Source organism: Mesoplodon mirus, assembly GCF_964341445.2.
Source record: "Mesoplodon mirus genome assembly, chromosome: 4".
NCBI classification, from domain to species: Eukaryota; Metazoa; Chordata; class Mammalia; order Artiodactyla; family Ziphiidae; genus Mesoplodon; species Mesoplodon mirus.
Window position 1 is genome coordinate 118,502,187 of NC_138979.1, and position 18,986 is coordinate 118,521,172.

Here is an 18,986-nt window from a genome sequence, read left to right on the forward strand (position 1 = left end):
TGGGGTAATTTACAAGTGTCAGAAGCATGTATGTTATTTCCCTTCTGTATCTTAGTAATAACATTGGACTTTAAGATTCTCAGAATGCTTATATTTTCTCAAGTCAACACATATGGGTACTTCATGACCCTTTTTGGAGTAAATTCCAATATATTCTGCTTTCATATTCAACTCTTTACTATCATATGTTTACTAGATTAAATACTTTTTTGGAGGAAGAGAAAGGCAGTGAGTAAGCCAGGTTTAAGTCATGACTTGATAGATGAATTGTTCAAGTATTTCTAACACCAGCAGGGAGTTTTTCAACATGGAACTTTAGAGTCAAAGAAACAAGGAAGCACATGTCCCCAAGACTTAACTCTGGATACCTACAGGTTTAGTTGCATTAAATTAATACCAGCACAATCCTTGCTTAGCTACCAAACTTGCACAGTAGAGACTGGTGAAAATGTTTAGCCAATGGAAGTTAGGGAAATCCTTATCCTCTTCCTGGGCATCTGCTTTTAATTTATATTTGAACACCAAGATGAATATAAAGGGTGGCCAATTTCTTTGGTTATGTCTAAAAATATGCTTACTGCAAAGAACCTTGGAACTTTTACTGTACTTGCATACATCACCTTCCTGGCTACCTAATGCTGACTTCCAGACCTCTTGTTTCCATTCCTTCATCACCAGCCCTATTGCCACTTCCTCAGTTCAGTCTCAAATCATTCCATTTGTGGATTACTCTAAGTTTCCTCTTTCCACCCCTACCCATATTTTCCACATACTTTAATAATTTGTTCTTTTTCATGCTTACTTATTGTCGAATATACCTAGTTCTTAAAATATGTTAATCCCTCTTTATTTCTATGTTTCTCAAACTGAGTTACCATACACCCTAAAGTGGATCAAGAGGCACTTGAAACCAAAGGATACACAGCTATTGTGTGTCAGGGGTTTTGTTGCTGTTTGATTGCTACTTAGTATTTGTGAGAAATATATCGTTATAATATTGAAATTACACCAATATATATGAAATGCAATGTAAAATTTGTAAAGGTGATTACAAGTTCAAGATTTACATCAGGCTTACCATGTGGATGATGGGTTTTACACAGTCCTATTTATTAAAAAAATTTCTTTATGTTAGCTACTACTATTTTGCTCATGTTATAAACAAGGTAACAACAGAGTGGCAGGGGCAGGGAGCAGCTGAGGAGGGGGAGGGGAGAAAGGAAGTGTGGAGGAGGGAGGCGCTGGAGGGGGAAAACTGGGAGAGGGAAAATGGGGGAGGAGCTGCTGGGGAGGGGAGTTTATGTTTTCTGTTTGCATGTTTATAGTCATGTAATGAATGTTTCAAACATTCCCTTCACTGGGCTACAGGTGAATTTCCTGATGAAGAAATAAAATTCCGCAAGGACATATTTCCAGCAAGCTATGGAACTCAGGAGCCTAGCTCTTAACCAATGACATACTGCCCCATGGAAACTTTATTCTTGAAGGAGAGTTCTGAGAGCTTACCTCCCTTTATCTTAACCTCCCTCTACCCCATCTTATTTTGAGTTTACCTCCTCTCCTCCTACCTTCACCTGCTTCCACTCTCCCCTGCCCTTACAGTATAGTGCAGGGGACATTTGAAAAGCACTGTTTTGTTTCATGACATATGCAGGTCTTTATTAGATGGCCCATGCACACATGTCCAATATCATCTTCAGCCTCTTATGTTGCTCTAATTCTACTGATTTCTTGCCTCACCTTCTCATATTTCTGAATCATTGACAATGCCATTCCTGCTGCTTGAAATCTTTCCTCTGCTCCATCTGGTTCATTTTTATCTATTGCTGAACTCTCATCTCAAATGATACCTCTTTTATGAATCCCTCATTCTTGAAAAACAATTTTCTATTTCATTATTAATCCCATGGCATCTTGTACTAAAGAAAGGAGTTCAGCATTAGGCAGAATCAAAATAAAGACAAAAGACAAAAAAATGTGTGGAATGCTGGTCAAATGGAAAAGTGATGTGTGAAAAGAACCAGGATGACTCAAAATAGCAAAAATTAAGTATCATGTACTTCCTGATGATACCATGCAATGCCATCTATGATCTTGCCAAAGTTATTAAACCTGAGTATGATCAAAGCTCTGGATCTAGCTGATTATTTGCAGGTGACAGAAGAGAAAAATACATCAAAGTGCACTATGAAAATGAAAATGAGATCAGCAAAATATAGACTGTGGAACTCTACAGGTCAAATGGCCTGGTTTTTAGCACATGAATTCTAAGAAGAAAAAGGAATACAGGGAGAACCTGTAGATTTTAAGAAACCTGAAATACATATTGAATTTAAGATTGGGCAAGACTAAACTATAATGTCAAAGAATGCACATGTATGTAGTAAAATCTAAGAAATACAGGAATTACTGAAATAGTCAAGAGAGTAGATACTTTTGGAGAGAAGAAGGAGGCTGTGAATGAGAATAGGCATATGAAGGGTAATAATTCATTAACATTTTTGTATTGTGTGTTTTTCTGGCTAGAGGCTGATTACTTCCTCTTTTGGGGAGCAGCTGGTTAACTCCACACCCCAAACACTTTCCTTATCTAGTTCTCACACCCTGGGGCCACTATGCATCCATTGTAATTGCCCCAGGGCCAGGTACCTGACAACTAGCCACAGCTCCTATGCCCTGGAGCCTGAGAAATTATCCAAATTATCCAATCCACAGGGAACCTGTAAAATTTAGTTAAACTCGCCCTGCATGCCATACATAAACTGCCCAGCAAAAGCTGCAACTTGGTATCCTGTTATCAGATGCAACCCTTTGTGTGTGGCCCTGCCTGGCAGCCTTCTCTCAGAGCTATAAGTAACAAAGACTTTTGTCTTTCCTCTATTTCAAGTATCATTATGTTGTATTATCCTGCCATAGAAAGAACCTTTAAGTCTTTTAGAACAACATATAATCTCATAAACATTACCTGTGTGCATTCTACCTTAGGAATGAGTAGGGGATGTGTGTCACACAATGAGTAAGACCAAGATTGACAGAGGTTCCTGGAAAAATGGGGTCTAACCAGGAGACTGGTGAAGAGAAGCATGAAATGACATCTATAAAATAAGACTAGAGAGCAACTTGTAAAGATGGGAGAAGGACCAGGAGCTATGGGAGGACAGTTCCTGGGACAGGGAAGAGAGGGGTAATAATGATAAGATACAGTATTTGGAAAATATATTGATAGTTTATTGACAGGTCTGTTGGAGGAGGAAGAAGAGGAAGAGGTGAGGAAAAAGGGAAGCAAGTAAAAGAAATGAAACAAAAGTTGAGAAAAATGTATAAGAAAACAATCAAATTATAATTCTTATTTCAGTTGCATCTATTAGTCACATATAAAGATTAATATAACATTGGCTATTTAACTAATAGCTAATAGTTATAACTACAGTAGGAAGATGGAAGGGGGAAACACGGGTTTAAGAATAGAAACCTCAAGCATAGTGAAAGGAATTCAGTAGAAAATTTGATGAACCAAGAAATAGCATTCTACAGCCATTATGTAGAGCTAAGGAGACAAATATCAGAGGAAACAACTAAAAGAATTGAGAATGTTTGGCTCCAAGAGTTAGAGTACAAACACAAAATAACAAAACATTTATTTCCACTTTCAGTAAAATGGCAACCTACTTAAGTAGAAATAGCCAAGTCGCTATTTAAAATTATTAGAATATTTTTCTAATATCCTGGCTCAAACTTTCTAACCAGTAACTGGCTTATGTTTGTCTTTTTTTTTTATATTTAGTTGTATTTCATCTTTTTTTGTTACAGACCCTGTAATCATGCCTGGACTTCCCCAAACTGAAAACATTATGTCTATACATGATCTACTAAGTCAGTATATGATCAAATTGTAGTTTCTGAAAGAGATGCAATTTTGAATTAGTATCAATGTTTCATATTTCTCTTTTCTGAATAAAGAAGAAATATACTTTCTTGTTTCAAAGCAAAATAAATCCTAAATGCTTTCCCATATCAGTTTGATTAATAGAAATAGATTTTGTCCATTGAGCAAAACTGTCTGCATTAGGCTTAGGAATCACAATAAACCATAGGAATAAAAACAAACACAGAGATTTTAGAAATGCCCACCATCTTGTTGTACCATTACCTAGAGGAGAGCACAAAGCTGACTTTCTCCATTGCAAAGAAATAAGACGTTTATGTTTAGTTAAAATGTTGAATTGTATTTTGTCCATAGATTCATAGGCCCAGAGGCAATGGGTGTATTTTATGAAAATCAACTGAAATAAATAGAAGTATGTTATATCATAATTGGAAATAGAACAGTGCCCTTTGCAGGAAGGAATGTAGACAAGGAGAGAGGAGAGGGAAAATGAGGCTAAAAATATGAACTACAATCATTCTTAATGTATTATTCATTTTATTTTTACCCAACAACCCAAAACAGATCATCGAGGCTGAGATGCCTATTTCATGGTATGCTCATAAAACAAAAACTAACTATAATATATATATATATATGTATATATATATAATATATTCACTATATATAATATATTCATATCTTTGAATAAGCTCAAATATCTGTAAGTGGTATGTAGCATTTTGGGAACACAATTCAACCATTTAGCTTTAAACGTCTTATGCAGCAATATTTGAAGTCATAGGCAATACCTCAATTACTAAATCCATTGGGAGTTTCCTTGTTTTTATGAATCTGACTTGAATATAGAGAAAACTGGGAAAATACCATTACCTAATGGTTGTCTGATAACAGCTGTAACTAAAGAGGAAGGCAGAACACAAAAGTATTAGCAGTGTCAGGGAAAAGGTTCTCTGAACAATTATGATGAGGTCTTGGGATCTACACAGTGGATTGTAGGGGACTGGAACCTATTTATAGTTAAAGCAGGACTGCAAGTAGAAGGTGTCCACTGAAGAAAAACACACAACCTCAGAGTAGCAAATTGTTTTGTTAGGGGACCTCAATGAGGACTGTAGCCTGGGAGACAGGCTCTCAGATAGCTCTGAGGAAATGTTCCAAAGAGGTGAGTGAGGATATATAGGAGGTGTTGCTGGGAAAAAACAAACAAACATGTAGCAGAACATCAAAAGATTACTGCTAATCACAAAACACAGACACCTCATGTTGATGATTTTAGTGCTTTTCTAGGTATTGGAAGATGCAAGAGTTTGAGCCCATTGAAATTATTCCTTATTTATGCATCTTAACTATCTAGGACCAGTGTCCTTCTTTTTCACCATCTTGAATTCCCTTCAGGGTGCACTGTTCGGGTGGGGTGGGAGAGACTGCAGTGGCTGATGACTTGATGGTTGCAACATCCTTTATTTACTGATATGGCAGGTGATAATCTTTGTCCACAAAGGTAAAAGAGCAGGTGAAAAGAATTATCTGCAAAGTGTTGAAACAGGCCAGATAGACAGGGAAGCAGGTTTTGGAGGCAAAGCCTAATGTTGCAGTTCTCAAACTTGATTGTGCATAAGAATCACCTGGATGGCTTGTTAAACCACAGACGCACAATCCCGGAGTTTCAGATTCAGTGGGTCCAGGTTAGAGTCTGAAAATATAGAATATTAGGTGAGCCCTGTGCTCCCGGAAAACAGCGATGGTTAAGAAATACCCCCAAACTTTTGTTTCCCAAACTTCCCCCACCATTCTGTGTTTTGAGAAATGCATCCTCTCCAAGAACCGCTCTTTTCCAAATGACTTAGAAAGACTCAATGCCCACACTTTCTCATAAGTCACATAGATTTGCAGATGACTCCTGTTTACTTGTGACAAAGCCAAACACAGACCCTCAACCTTTCTGTTCTTAGTCTCCTGGAGTAGAACTGTTTGTTCCCCTGAAAAGAGCTATTTGCTGAGATAAACTCCCTTCCAGCTGACTGAGACATCCCCTGATTGCAAAACAATCACAATGTAAATCACCTGTCCTGCAACTTGTTTTCTTCTCACTACAGAAGTCTAAGGTAAAACCAACCTGCTGAGACACTCAGATCTTCGATTTTCAGTTTTGCCCTATTGCAGTGGTTTGAATAAAACCAGTCTCCTTATTTTTTTTCTTTTTTTGTCTTCGATAGGCCCAGAATTTTACATTTCTCACAACTACCCGGATGATGCTCGGGCAGGAGACCACACTTTGGAAACTGCCACCCTAATGAAGTTATGGGCAATTAGGAGAATATCTGATTCACTCTAGTAAACCCAAGGGACGCCATTACGTATGTGAAGCTGGTAATTGCAAAAATTTTTCTCATGTGAAAATTAGGACCTGCACTCAAAGTGGAGGAAACCCGCCTCCTAGGTCTTGGGGGTGAAAAGAGTAAGGTTTCTCTGCAGATTCTGAGGTTATGGCCTATCACTTGGCAAGGAGTCATTCCCCAAAGTAGTGTGACCCAGGCACACGAAGAAGGCGACAGGCCTGTAACCCTGCAGAAATTGAAGGAGGAAAGGGGTCCTTCAAGATGTGGTAAGTAATCCCAGACTTTCTACTTTCTGCCTCCTGTATTATTGCTACCATGGTAGTTAAGTCACGGCCATAGTTTTTTTATGAAGCTACTGTTGTGTCGTTCTCAGATTTGAGCCACGTTTCCATATCATGTCAGATTAAAAAAAAACAAAAGGCCCAAACTCTATTTTAACTTGAGAAAACAGAGATGAAAATACCTAACAGAATTCATGCGTAAATAAACAGTCAGCAATGTTTTAAACATTGCCTCTGTATTGGTCTTTCATGTCAGCAAAGTTACCAATTTGTGTGCTGCATCTTAGAACAGCAGTGTAGGCACTCTCTTGCATTACAAACCTCGTGGCGTGACATTTCTATCTTTGGCCCAGCATTAATGATGTTCCATTCTGACCCTCTTGTGTGAAGGCAGAGCTGGAGAGCACAGCTTTGATAGCAGTGTTTACATGAATGTTTGATAAGCATCTGTCAGCTCCTAGCCCTCTACAAGCCTAGGAACACAAAAGAAGCCAGGGAACCCTGGAGCTTTTGCCACCTGAAAGCATAGTCTGGTGCGTTTGCTGAATTTCAAATCAGCATTGAGACTGTTCTCTTTGTAGCTCAGATTGTAATTTATGTATTATTTACTCAAAGAGAACAAACGATAAAAGACAATTGCTTTTTCTAAAAAGGGTTTTGATTATGGAGGTCAGAATTCTTTTAATGTACACTTATCTTGCTACATTTTGTTTGTTCCCACTGGACACAAAATATCATGCGGATTGAAGTAGATTTGACAGGTTAAACTGAGTTTTAAGAATATTGACTCTTCCTCTTACCCCCTCATCCAAATCATTATGTATTTATTCCTTGAAAGAAAAGATGGTGCTTAGGAAAGCCTTTGTCTGTGTACAAACAGAGTAATCTATATTTTGTGTGTCTTACTGTGGGGCAATTCAGAAAAAAAAAATTTGCATATTGATTGGTTTTGAATTGGTTTTGAATTCTTGAGACCCTCACACCTTTCTTTTGGCAATTCATGTTGTTCTGTTTGTTCAGTAATTCATGACTCCTGAAATAGGACTAGAGACAACTTTCGGTTTTAGACAATTCAGAGATATAAAAAGTTAAAAATTCTGTGGTGCCAGAAATACCAACTTCATCCTCTTAAAATAATGTATTTGCAAATTCAGTGGCATTTCTGCCACAGAAAATGGATAAAATAGCATACTGGTGTCTGGTATTCTATAAATATCAGGTATTAGAAAATATTACAATTAGCATTGTGTAGTCTGCATATTATGTTGTCCTAATGAAATGGTATATATAAATATGCTTTCATTAATGGGAAGCCCCTCAAAAATAAAAGACAGGGAAATATTCAAAAGAAAGGACAAGGCAAGATATTTAATGACCTGGAGGTGCCTCTCATCTTTCCTGCTGACTGCTTGTGTTAAATTGACTGAGTTGTGTGATCTCTCTCAGCTTGTTAAATTTGTTTGAATTTCTGGATCAAGCTATTCTTGAAGCTGCTTTTATCCTTTGGATTTCTGATTTACATGAGCCAATATATTGTTTAAAATACAACAACACTTAAACTAGATTAAGACTTTTAATTTGTAACAAAAAACTTTTGAATAATATATCATTTCTATTTAGAGTCAATTCACCAACATACTATCATTAGATACTCAATTTAATTCATCTGATTTGGTACTGATCCATTCCCTCTTCTTATTATGTTTTGGATTTCCTTATAGATATGTGTTAGGATTGATCATTTATATTTTTAACAAATGTTTTCCGTGTTGCATTATCTTTGTAAATGATTAAATTAGCATTCTACTTCTATATTGACTTTCTGAGAGGGTCTATCCAGGGCGGGGGATATGCTAGCTACGATATCACGTACACACACATTCTGGTACACAGGAGAACTATCACAGAAAGTGAATAAGTTTATTCCACTTAATAAATTAGAATTCTGTTTTTATTACTCCTATGAGCAAGATTTATGATTATATACCATTGAGAGATAACTTCCTATTGATCTATTGACAACAACAAGTTTCTAATCAATGTTTTAAGGACCAACCCTGTAAAATGGTAGATTAACTATATGATGACTATCTTCCTACCTCCCATCTTGACTGTGGCTCCTGTTTGGATATGATCCTACCAACCTTAATTCAGAAAAATAATCATGCCTGAGCTATCTGAGCATAATTTTAATAGGACGTTTCTTTTACTTTTTTACAACATAGATATGGGAAATTTGGAGAAATGTATGTGGTTTTTCAAAATTTGTTCCTTGGATGTAACATGAAAAGCAGGTCAAGTGAATACATAAGCTTGAGAAATGCTACGTTCTACTCTATAAAGCATCCTTCTTTATTAAATTACATCTAAAAATCGTTAAGACCTTTTGAATATTGAAGACCTAATTTGACCACAGCACTTTTATTTCATGGAATGTCTCAAGGGGTGTACTTTGGGAAACATTTGACTAGTGTGAGGGTTGCATGAAAAATGGAGTGGGCATTAGGACTAGGGGAATAGTTTATAGGCAACTCATTCATAGCCTTGATTTTAAGCCAAATATTATATTTTATTCCTTTGCACAAATAAGGTTATTAAAGAGCTCAGGATTGGGTGTGACACTTTCATATTTGTACCTAAGGATGATAGTTTTGAGTAGCTTTATACAATGTTATATCTTCTGGTATTAATTACTTAAAAGTGAATTGTGCTTTTTTCTCTAGATGATGAGAACATACATGCTAAGTTTGTTCAACCTACTTTTCCATACTTTTCAAATTTTATTATTATTGTTATTTTTTAATTAGGATATAATCAATGTACAATGTTCTGTTAGTTTCAGGTGTACAGCAAAGTGAATCGGTTATACATATACATATGTCCACTTTTTTTTTCTTTTTAGATTCTTTTCCAATATAGGTCATTACAGAGTATTGAGTAGAGTTCCCTGTGCTATACAGTAGATCCTTATTAGTTATCTATTTTAAATATAGTAGTATGTATATGTCAATCCCCAATCTCCCAATTTATCCCCCCTTTCTCCCCCTGGTAACCATAGGTTTGTTTTCTACATCTGTGACTCTATTTCTGCTTTGTAAATAAGTTCCTTTGTACCATTGTTTTTAGATTCCACATATAAGCAATATCATATGACATTTGTCTTTCTCTGTCTGACATACTTCACTCAGTATGACAATCTCTGTGTCCATCCATGTTGCTGCAAATGGCATTATTTCGTTCTTTTTTATGGCTGAGTAATATTCCATTGTATATATGTACCACATCTTCTTTATCCACTCCTCTCTCAATGAACATTTGGGTTGCTTCCATGTCTTGGCTATTGTAAATAATGCTGCAATGAACATTGGGGTGCATGTATATTTTTGAATTATGGTTTTCTCTGGATATATGCCCAGCAGTGGGATTGGTGGATCATATGGTAGTTCTGTATTTATATTTTTAAGGAACCTCCATACTATTCTCCATAATGGTTTTACCAATTTACATTCCCACCAACAGCGTAGGAGGGTTCCCTTTTCTTCACATCCTCTCCAGTTTATTGTTTGTAGATTTTTTGATGACGGCCATTCTGACTGGTGTGAGGTGATACCTCATTGTAGTTTTGATTTGCATTTGTCTAATAATTAGTGATGTTGAGCATCTTTTCATGTGCTCTTTTGGCCATCTGTGTGTCTTCTTTGGAGAAATGTCTATTTAGATCATCTGCCCATTTTTTAACTTGAGTTGTTTGTTTTTTTAATACTGAGCTGCATGAGCTGTTTTTATATTTTGGAGATTAATGTGTTGCTTCATTTGCAAATATTTTCTCCCCCATTCTGTAGTCTGTCTTTTCATTTTGTTTATGGTTTCCTTGCTTTGCCAAAGCTTTTAAGTTTAATGAGGTCCCATTTGTCTATTTTTGTTTTTATTTTCCTTACTCTAGGAGATGGATCAAAAAAAATATTGCTGCAATTTATTTCAGAGTGTTCTGCCTATGTTTTCCTCTAAGAGTTTTATAGTATGTGTCCTTACATTTAGGTCTTTAATCCATTTTGAGTTTATTTTTGTGCATGATGTTAGAGAGTGTTCTAATTTCATTATTTTACATGTAGCTGTCCAGTTTTTCCAGCACCACTTATTTATTTGATAAACAAGTTTACTCTTAGGCATTTAAAAATTAATGGTTCTTCATTTAAGGAAGATCAAAAAATCTTAGAATACAGTATTAAATATTGAGGAAAGATGAGAGGATGGATGCAAAACTAACAGGAGAAAATATAACAGTCTATGATTAATGTTACTAATTAGAGGAAATAAAGAAGAGGAAGTAGTTGAGAAGCATCTTGAAAATGCATGTGTGTGTTAAGAATTGATAAATATATAGATCTGGCAAAGGATGGAAATGACTAGGTTTCTTGGATTGTGTAGAGATATAAATAAGTGACTTCCATCAAAGAACTTATTTGGAGAAAGAAAACTAATATACACGAATCCACTTAAAATATTTAATTGCTGCATTGCGTAGAATTGACTAGAAGAGGAAGTAGAGTTTATAGAAGTGGAGATCAAGGATACATAGAAGATATAAAGAGACATATAGGAGACGATGAGGTTTACAAGGAAGATTTAGATAAGCAAAGCTAAGATGCAAGGGTGACTGAATACAAGAGCTGAAGAAAGAGGATGGGATCTGAGTGCGGCATATAGAGAAAAGAATGACAAGGCAGGTCTCACTGAGGTTGCTGCTGTGTGATCTAAGGGAACAAACAAATATAACTTTTTCTTTACTTGGAATAAAATACTTGGGTTCATTTATTCACTTTGAGAATCTGACTGAATTAATAGTGTCCAAGATATCACTTCCTTAAATGTTACATAGGAGTCCTGAATGTGTTGCCTTGAAAAAAGAAGGAGCTGGTTCACAAATATCCTGCCAAAGAAAAGAGCTTGGAAGTGTTTGGTGACATAACACAGTATCACAACCAGAGAAAAGTGAGGAGGGAGGAGTGGGGAGTATAAGAAATGTTTGGAGAGAAAAATCAAGGGTGAAATCAAGCAGGGCTATAGGCATGATAAAACTTGGGGTCCTTCTTTAAGTGCAATAGGTAGGCCTTAGGGAGTATTAAGCAAGGTAGTAACATGATCCTATTTACATTCTAAAGAGCTTACTCTCTATACTGAATAAAGATTGATCCAAGTGTGAAAGAGTGAAAATGGGGTCAACTTGAAGCCTAGTGCTGTAGTCCTGGTAAAAGATGCAAATGTGTTGGTCAAGAGCCCTGACAACATGTAATAAAAATAGTGGATAGATTGGTGATAGATGTTTTAGGTAAATCAACAGAAATCAGTGATTTGGATGGAGAGTGAAGGAGAAGAAATCATCAAGAATAATTTGCAGGTTTTTCAGTTTATAACTGGGTGACTGTTGAGTGTTAACATTTACTGCAAAGGAGGAGATATAATATGAATATTTTTGAACAAGTCTAGATCTTTTAGGAGATTTTAAAGTAAGCACACACAAACACAAAGGAAGATGTTACTGGAGGTAGTATACAACATACTGAAAGAAGGGAGTAGATTCAGAGAAACTTAAAAGAAAGTTTTTACAGCAAAAGCATTTGGGAATATGGACCTGGATCAAGATTGTGGATAGAAGTGGGAATTCTGTAGAAAGAGTAGCTCTTAGAGGAATGTCTTAATAGGAAGTTCCAGAAAAATTTACCAATAATTTCTTCCCTATCACTCAGAAGATTAATGATTTATCTACAGTCATTCAACAAGTTTAACCTTTGGAAAGTCATTCCCCTTCAGCTAACTGTCTGTTACCTTAATCTTAAGAGAGGGTAAATAAGGAGATACAGCTCATCCAACACTAGACAGATTGAGTTTCTGAACCAAATGATAAATTTAGTCTTTCCTTGTGTGTTAGTGGAAAGAAAGCACATACCTTGAGCAAGTCTGTGAAAGATTCAGGGTTAATAGCTGAGATTTACTCTCTGATATTAACTTGGTTATTTGTACAGATGATTTCTGAAGGCAATTAGTACAATATATATCAGTAATTGGCAAACAACATTTCAGTAAGCTTTAAGAGAAAATTTTTTTCTAAAACACTGAAATTGTAGCTAGAGAGCAAAGTGTATACTTTTGCAACATGGTTGTACATATGACTAAAATTTTAATAGTATAATTACCTCTAACGTGGCTTAACTGAGAGAAGACTGATCTGCATTAATAAAAGCCTACAAAAAATACTTTTATAAATGAAGTTATATTAGTTTAGTCTGCATGTAATTATTCAAAATAATAACAAAATTTTGCTATATACTGTACCCCCAAAAGGTGTTTAATAAGTCGAAAAGGATAAGTTTAAATTAGTACATAGCACTATTGGCAAACATTTTTGAATGCATTTAAATTCTTTCCAAGGGCATGAGAAAAAACAGGTTTTATATAAATGATAAATATTCACCCCCAAACAAATATACAAAGCAACAATAACCTTGTTTACTATAAATATAGGTGAATATTATTTTCTCAGTGTCCTCTGAATTAAAACCAATTTCAAGTCACTAGAATTTGTTTTTCAAAAACTATTATGTAATGATCATTTAATAATATCTTGTTAAAGTTGCATAATTTAAAAAGCAGATAAAGCTATAGATTTTTTCTTAATGAAGGCTTTTCCATTCAGATATACTAAAGCTTAAAATATAAATCAATTTTTAAATTTGCATTAAAATAATAGCGTTAAGATTAGAGACTGTGTAGATCTTTTATTTGACATATTTCTTTAATACTTTTTAATCAGTTAAAAAATCTTTATTTTCACCCCCCAAGGGTAATAATTTATGTATATAGTGTGTATTTTTCTAATATCAGTTCAATTTTTTTTTTTGTGACAGCTCATTAGAATGCACACAGACAAACCCAGGAGGAAATTTTAAATAATCTATATTATTTTTCCAGTAAGAATAAAGAGTAAAATGCTAATTGATATTTGGTCTGTTGTTCTACAAGCTGTGAAATAAATTGTGCATTATATACTATGCAACTAGCTCAGAGTAACAAAATCCAAGAGATGGTAAACTCTTAATAGCTGTATGTAGATACCATTTTTATATAGAGATGTGTATATAACTTGTGTAGGCATATATTTGTCAACATGTATAGATATTCATGCTACTATTCAAAAGAGTCTTAGACAGTGTATTTCTACATCTATTATTTCTATTAGAAACTTTTATTCATGAGAATTCAGTCCATTTCAGATTATCATCTGAACAGCACTACTTTAAAATGGTAAAAAGCAAAAGCAATGCAGAAAATGCATTAAGCAAAACTCAGTATCATGGCCATTAAGATATTCTATACTTTATATTTGATAGTGCAAATCTCTAGAAACTTCTTACCTTATCAATTTGTTCCTTATACCTATGCTTACTTCTAAAAAAATATAATATTAATCCAAGAAATCTCCTGGAATCCTGGTAGAGAGCCCACATAACTTGAATGCTTTCGATATACCATGCCATTTTCCTTAATAAACTCAGACATTGCCTCTATTATCCATAGGAGAACTAGCTTTCTTTACAAGACAAGTAAGGCTCTGAGCAAAGTGGTCTCTGCCAACACTTCCAACTGCAGTTCCCCACCACTCTGTATCATACCACACCACAGGAAGACCAACCATTGAGATGATCTCATGTTTCTATCGTTATTCATCCTGTTCCCTCCACCAGGAATTTCCTCCCCATGGATAAATTCATTTCATTTTGGGGCATAAATTCAGGTACCATTTCCTCTGGAGCCATTTGCTAATATCTCTATTTCACCACTTATCTGGTTCGCTTTTTCCTCTGTTCTTATAACGTCCTGTATATGTTACTAGCATTTTACTATCCAGAATATAGTTCATGCATCTCTTTTTAATTAATATACTCTCTTCATTGAGCAGTTTTAGGTTTACAAAATAATTGAGTGGAAAGTATAGAGAGTTCTCATATACCCTCTCACACTTTCCCCAGTTTGCTTTATTATTCATATCTTTCTTTAGTGTAGTACATCTATTACAAGTGAAGAGCCAATACATTACCAATAGTATCCATGGTTATATGAGGTTCACACTTGTGTTGTACATTCTGTTGCTTTTGGCACACATATGTATAATTACATGTATCCACAGGATAATACAGAATAATTTAATTGCTTTTAAAATTCCCTGTAATCTACCAGTCATTTCTCCCTCCCTTCAAATGAGGCCCTGGCAACCAGTAATCTTTTCACTGTCTTTGTAGTTATACCTCTTCCAGAATGTCATATATTTAGAATCATACAGTATGATGACTTTTCAGATTGGCTTCTTTCACTCAGCAATATGCATCTAAGATTTCTCCATGTCTTATGGCTTAATAGGTCATTTCTTTTTATTGAACAATAACATTCCATTTCATGGATGTGGCACAATTTGTTTATCCATTTGTCTAATGAAGGATGTTTTGGTTGCTTCCAAGTTTTGGCAATTATGAATAAAGTAGCTATAAACATTCATGTGCAGGTTTTTGTGTTGACATAACTTTTCACCTCATCTGAGTGAAGACCAAGGAGTGTAATTGCTAGGTCATATGGTAAGAGTGTATGTCTTGTAAGAAATTGCCAAACTCTCCCAAAGTGGCTGTACCATTTTGCATTCCCATCAACAATGAATGCGAATTCCTGCTGCTCCACATCTCCACCAACATTTGGTGTTCTCAGTGTTTTTTTATTTTAGCTACATATCTAATAGATGTGTAGTCATATCTCATTGTAATGTCAGTTTGCCATTTTCAAATGACATATGATATTCAGCATCCTTTCATACGCTTAATGCTATCTGTGTATCTTTTTCATTGAGATGTCTGTTCAGATCTTTTGCCAATTTTTTAATTGGTTTAATTGGTTGGTGGTTTTTTTACTGATGAGTTTTAAGAATTCTTCATATATTTCTTCATACCAGTCCTTTATCAGATAAGTATTTTGCAGATTTTCTCCCAGTGTGTGACCTATCTTTTCATTCCCTTAATACTGTCTTTCACAGAGCTGAACTTTTTATTTTTAATAAAATGCAACTTATCAATTTTTCTTTCATTGGTCATGCTTTAGGTGATGTATTTAAAAAGTCACCACCATACCCAAGGCCACCTTTTCTCCCACTAGCTCCTAGGGTTTTTATGGTTTTGCATTTTACATTTAGATCTAGGATTCATTTTGAGCTAATATTTATTAAGGTATAAGGGGAGTTTTTGTTTGTTTGTTTGTTTTTCCATGTGGATGTCCAGTTGTCCCAGCATCATTTGTTGAAAAGATTATTCTTTCTCCATTGAATTGCCTTTGCTCCTTTATCAAATATCAGTTGACTATATTTGTGTGGGTCTATTTCCAGCTCATTTTATTTTCCATTGGTCTATTTGTCTGTTCTTTCACCAGTACCACATTTTCTTGATTAATATGCTTTTAAACTGAGTCTTGAAGTTGGGTAGTGTTAGTGGTCCAACTTTGTTCTTCCGCTTCAGTATTTTTTTTGGCTTTTCTGGGTCTTTTGCCTTTACATGAGACTTTAGAATCAGTTTGTCAATATCCAGAAAATTACATCCTGGGATTTGGACTGGACTTGCACTGACTCTTCAAACCAAGTTGGGAAGAACTGCTATCTTGATAATATTGAATCTGCCTATCCATATACATAGAATAGCCTCCATTTCTTTAGATTTTCCTTGTTTTCTTTCACCAGAGTTTTTTGGTAAGTTTCCTCATATAGACTTTGAACATATTTTATTAGGTTTATACCTAAACATTTCCTTTTATGTGCTAATGTAAATGCTATTATGGTTTTAATTTTAAATTCCAATAGTTCATTGCTAGTATATAAGAAAGCAATGGATTTTGTATATTAAACTTCTATCCTTCCACCTTGCTATAACTGCTGATTAAGTAGATTATTTTTGTTGTGGAATCTTTGGGATTTCTGTACAATCATGTTATCTGCAAATAAAACAGATTTATTTCTTCCTTCCATTTCTTTTCTTGTCTCACTGCATTTGCCAGGACTTCTGGAACAATGTCGAAAGGGAGTGGTGAGAAGTGTATATCTTTTCCTTGTTCTTGATCTTAGCAGGAAAACATCTGGTTTCTCACCATTAAGTTGGATACGTCCTTTCATTTTTTTTTTTTTAGTAGATGTTATTTAATGAATTGATGAGGTCCCCCTCTATTCTCAGTTTGCAGAGAATTTTTATTACGAATGGATGTTGAATTTTTTTCAAATGCTTTTTTTGCATCTATTGATAAGATCATATGATTGTTATTCTTTAGTAAGTTGATATAATGGATTACATAAATTGATTTTTTGAATGTTGAACTAGCCTTGCATACCTGGAATAAATACCACTTGGTTTGATGTGTAATCCTTTGTATACATTGTTGGATTCAATTTGCTAATATTTTGTTGAGGATTTTTGCATCTGTGTTCATGAGAGATATTAGTTTGTAGTTTTCTTGTAACATCTTTAACTGATTTTGGTAATAAGGTAATTCTGGCTGCATAGAATGAGTTATAAATATTTCCTCTACTTCTATTTTCTGGAAGTGATTGTAGAGATCAGGTGTAATTTCTTCTTTACATGTTTGGTAGAATTCACCAGTGAATCCATCTGGGCCCGATGCTTTCTGTTTTGCAAGATTATTAATTATTTATTCAATTGGTTTAGTAGTTATATCTCTATTTAGATTTTCTATTTCTCCTTGTGTGAGTTTTGGTAGAGAGTGTCTTTCAAGGACTAAGTCCATTTCATCTAGGTCATCAAATTTGTGGGTATAGAGTTGTTCATAATATTCCTTTATTTTTCTTTTAATGTCCACGGTATCAGAAGAGATGGTCAATCTTTCATTTCTGACATTAGTTACGTGTGTCTTCTCTTTTCTTAATCAAGCTAGAGGTTTATCAGTTTTATTGATCTCTTCCAAGAACCAGCTTTTGGTTCCATTAGTTTTTCCTGTTGTTTTGCTGTTTTCAATTTCATTGACTTTCATTCTACTTTTTATTATTTCTTTCTTTCTGCTTGCTTTGAATTTATTTGCTCTTCTTTTTCTAGTTTTCTAAGGTGTAAACTTAAATGATTGATTTTTTAAATCTTTCTTCTTTCTAATACAAGCATTTGTTGCTATAAATTTTCCTTTAAGCACTGATTTTTTTAATGCATCCCACAAATTTTGTTTTATTTACTTTAAAATATTTAAAAATATGTTTTTTTTTTTTTTTTTTTTTTTTTTTTTTTTTTTTTTTTGCGGTACACGGGTCTCTCACTGTTGTGGCCTCTCCCGTTGCGGAGAACAGGCTCTGGACGTGCAGGCTCAGAGGCCATGGCTCACGGGCTCAGCTGCTCCGTGGCATGTGGGATCCTCAGGACCGGGGCACGAACCCATGTCCCCTGCATCGGCAGGCGGACTCTCAACGACTGCGCCACCAGAGAAGCCCTAAAAATATTTCTTGACACTTCTCTTTGACTCATATTTTAAGAAGTGTGTTGTTTAATCTCCAAGTATTCTGGTGTTTTCCATCTATCTTTCTGTTATTGAATTCTAGTATTTTTTCTTTCAACACTTTAAACATTTCACTCCACTCACTTCTTGTTTGTATAGTTCCTGAAAAGAAGTCCAGTGTTATTTTTACTCTTGGACCTTTATAGGCAAGGTCTATACCCACCTCCCCATCCCCAGCTTCTTAAAGATTTCCTCTCTGTCTTTGATTTTCTGCAGTTTGAATATGGTATACCTATATGTAGATTTTTCCTTTTTTGGAACTTTTTTGCTTATTCTCTTTAATTTCTGGGTCTGTGGTTTGTCATCATTGCTTCAAATATTTCTTTTTTAATTTAATTTATTTTTTATTGAAGTATAGTTAATTTACAATGTTGTGTTAGTTTCAAGTGTACTGCAAAGTGATTCAGGCATGTATATAATATTCTTTTTCAGGTTCTTTTCCATTGTAGGTTATTACAAGATACTGAATATAGTTCCCTGTGCTATACAGTAAGTAGATCACTGTTGTTTATATATCTTAAATATAGCAGTGTATATATTTTAATCTCAAACTCAAATATTACTTTTGTTCCTTTCTCTCTTACTTTTCCTTCTGCTATTACCAATATGTGTACATTACAACTTCTGTAATTATCCCAGGTTTTGTATATTCTATTATATCTTTTTCATTTTATATTTCTCTTTGCATTTACATTGTGGGAGTTTCTATTGACATTTCTTTAAGCTTCTTCAAGCTCCCTGACAGTGTTCAGTATATTAATGAGCCCATCAAAGGCATTCTTCATTTTGGTTACAGTGTTTTTAATTTTTAGCATTTCCTTTTGATTCTTTCTAAGAGTTTCCATCTCTGTGCTTACATTACCTATATATTCTCACATGCTGTCCACTTTTCCCATTAGA

General features: G+C 34.8%; 1 long non-coding RNA gene across 1 annotated transcript in view; it reads left to right on the forward strand.

Annotated features, from left to right (window-relative positions):
• The window catches only part of LOC309803115, a 355,789-nt gene that overhangs the window by 152,681 nt on the left and 184,122 nt on the right, over positions 1–18,986 (forward strand). Inside the window, exon 3 of the long non-coding RNA XR_014293903.1 lies at positions 6,106–6,259. This is a non-coding gene — a long non-coding RNA (uncharacterized lncRNA). The remainder of the gene's footprint in view (positions 1–6,105; positions 6,260–18,986) is intronic.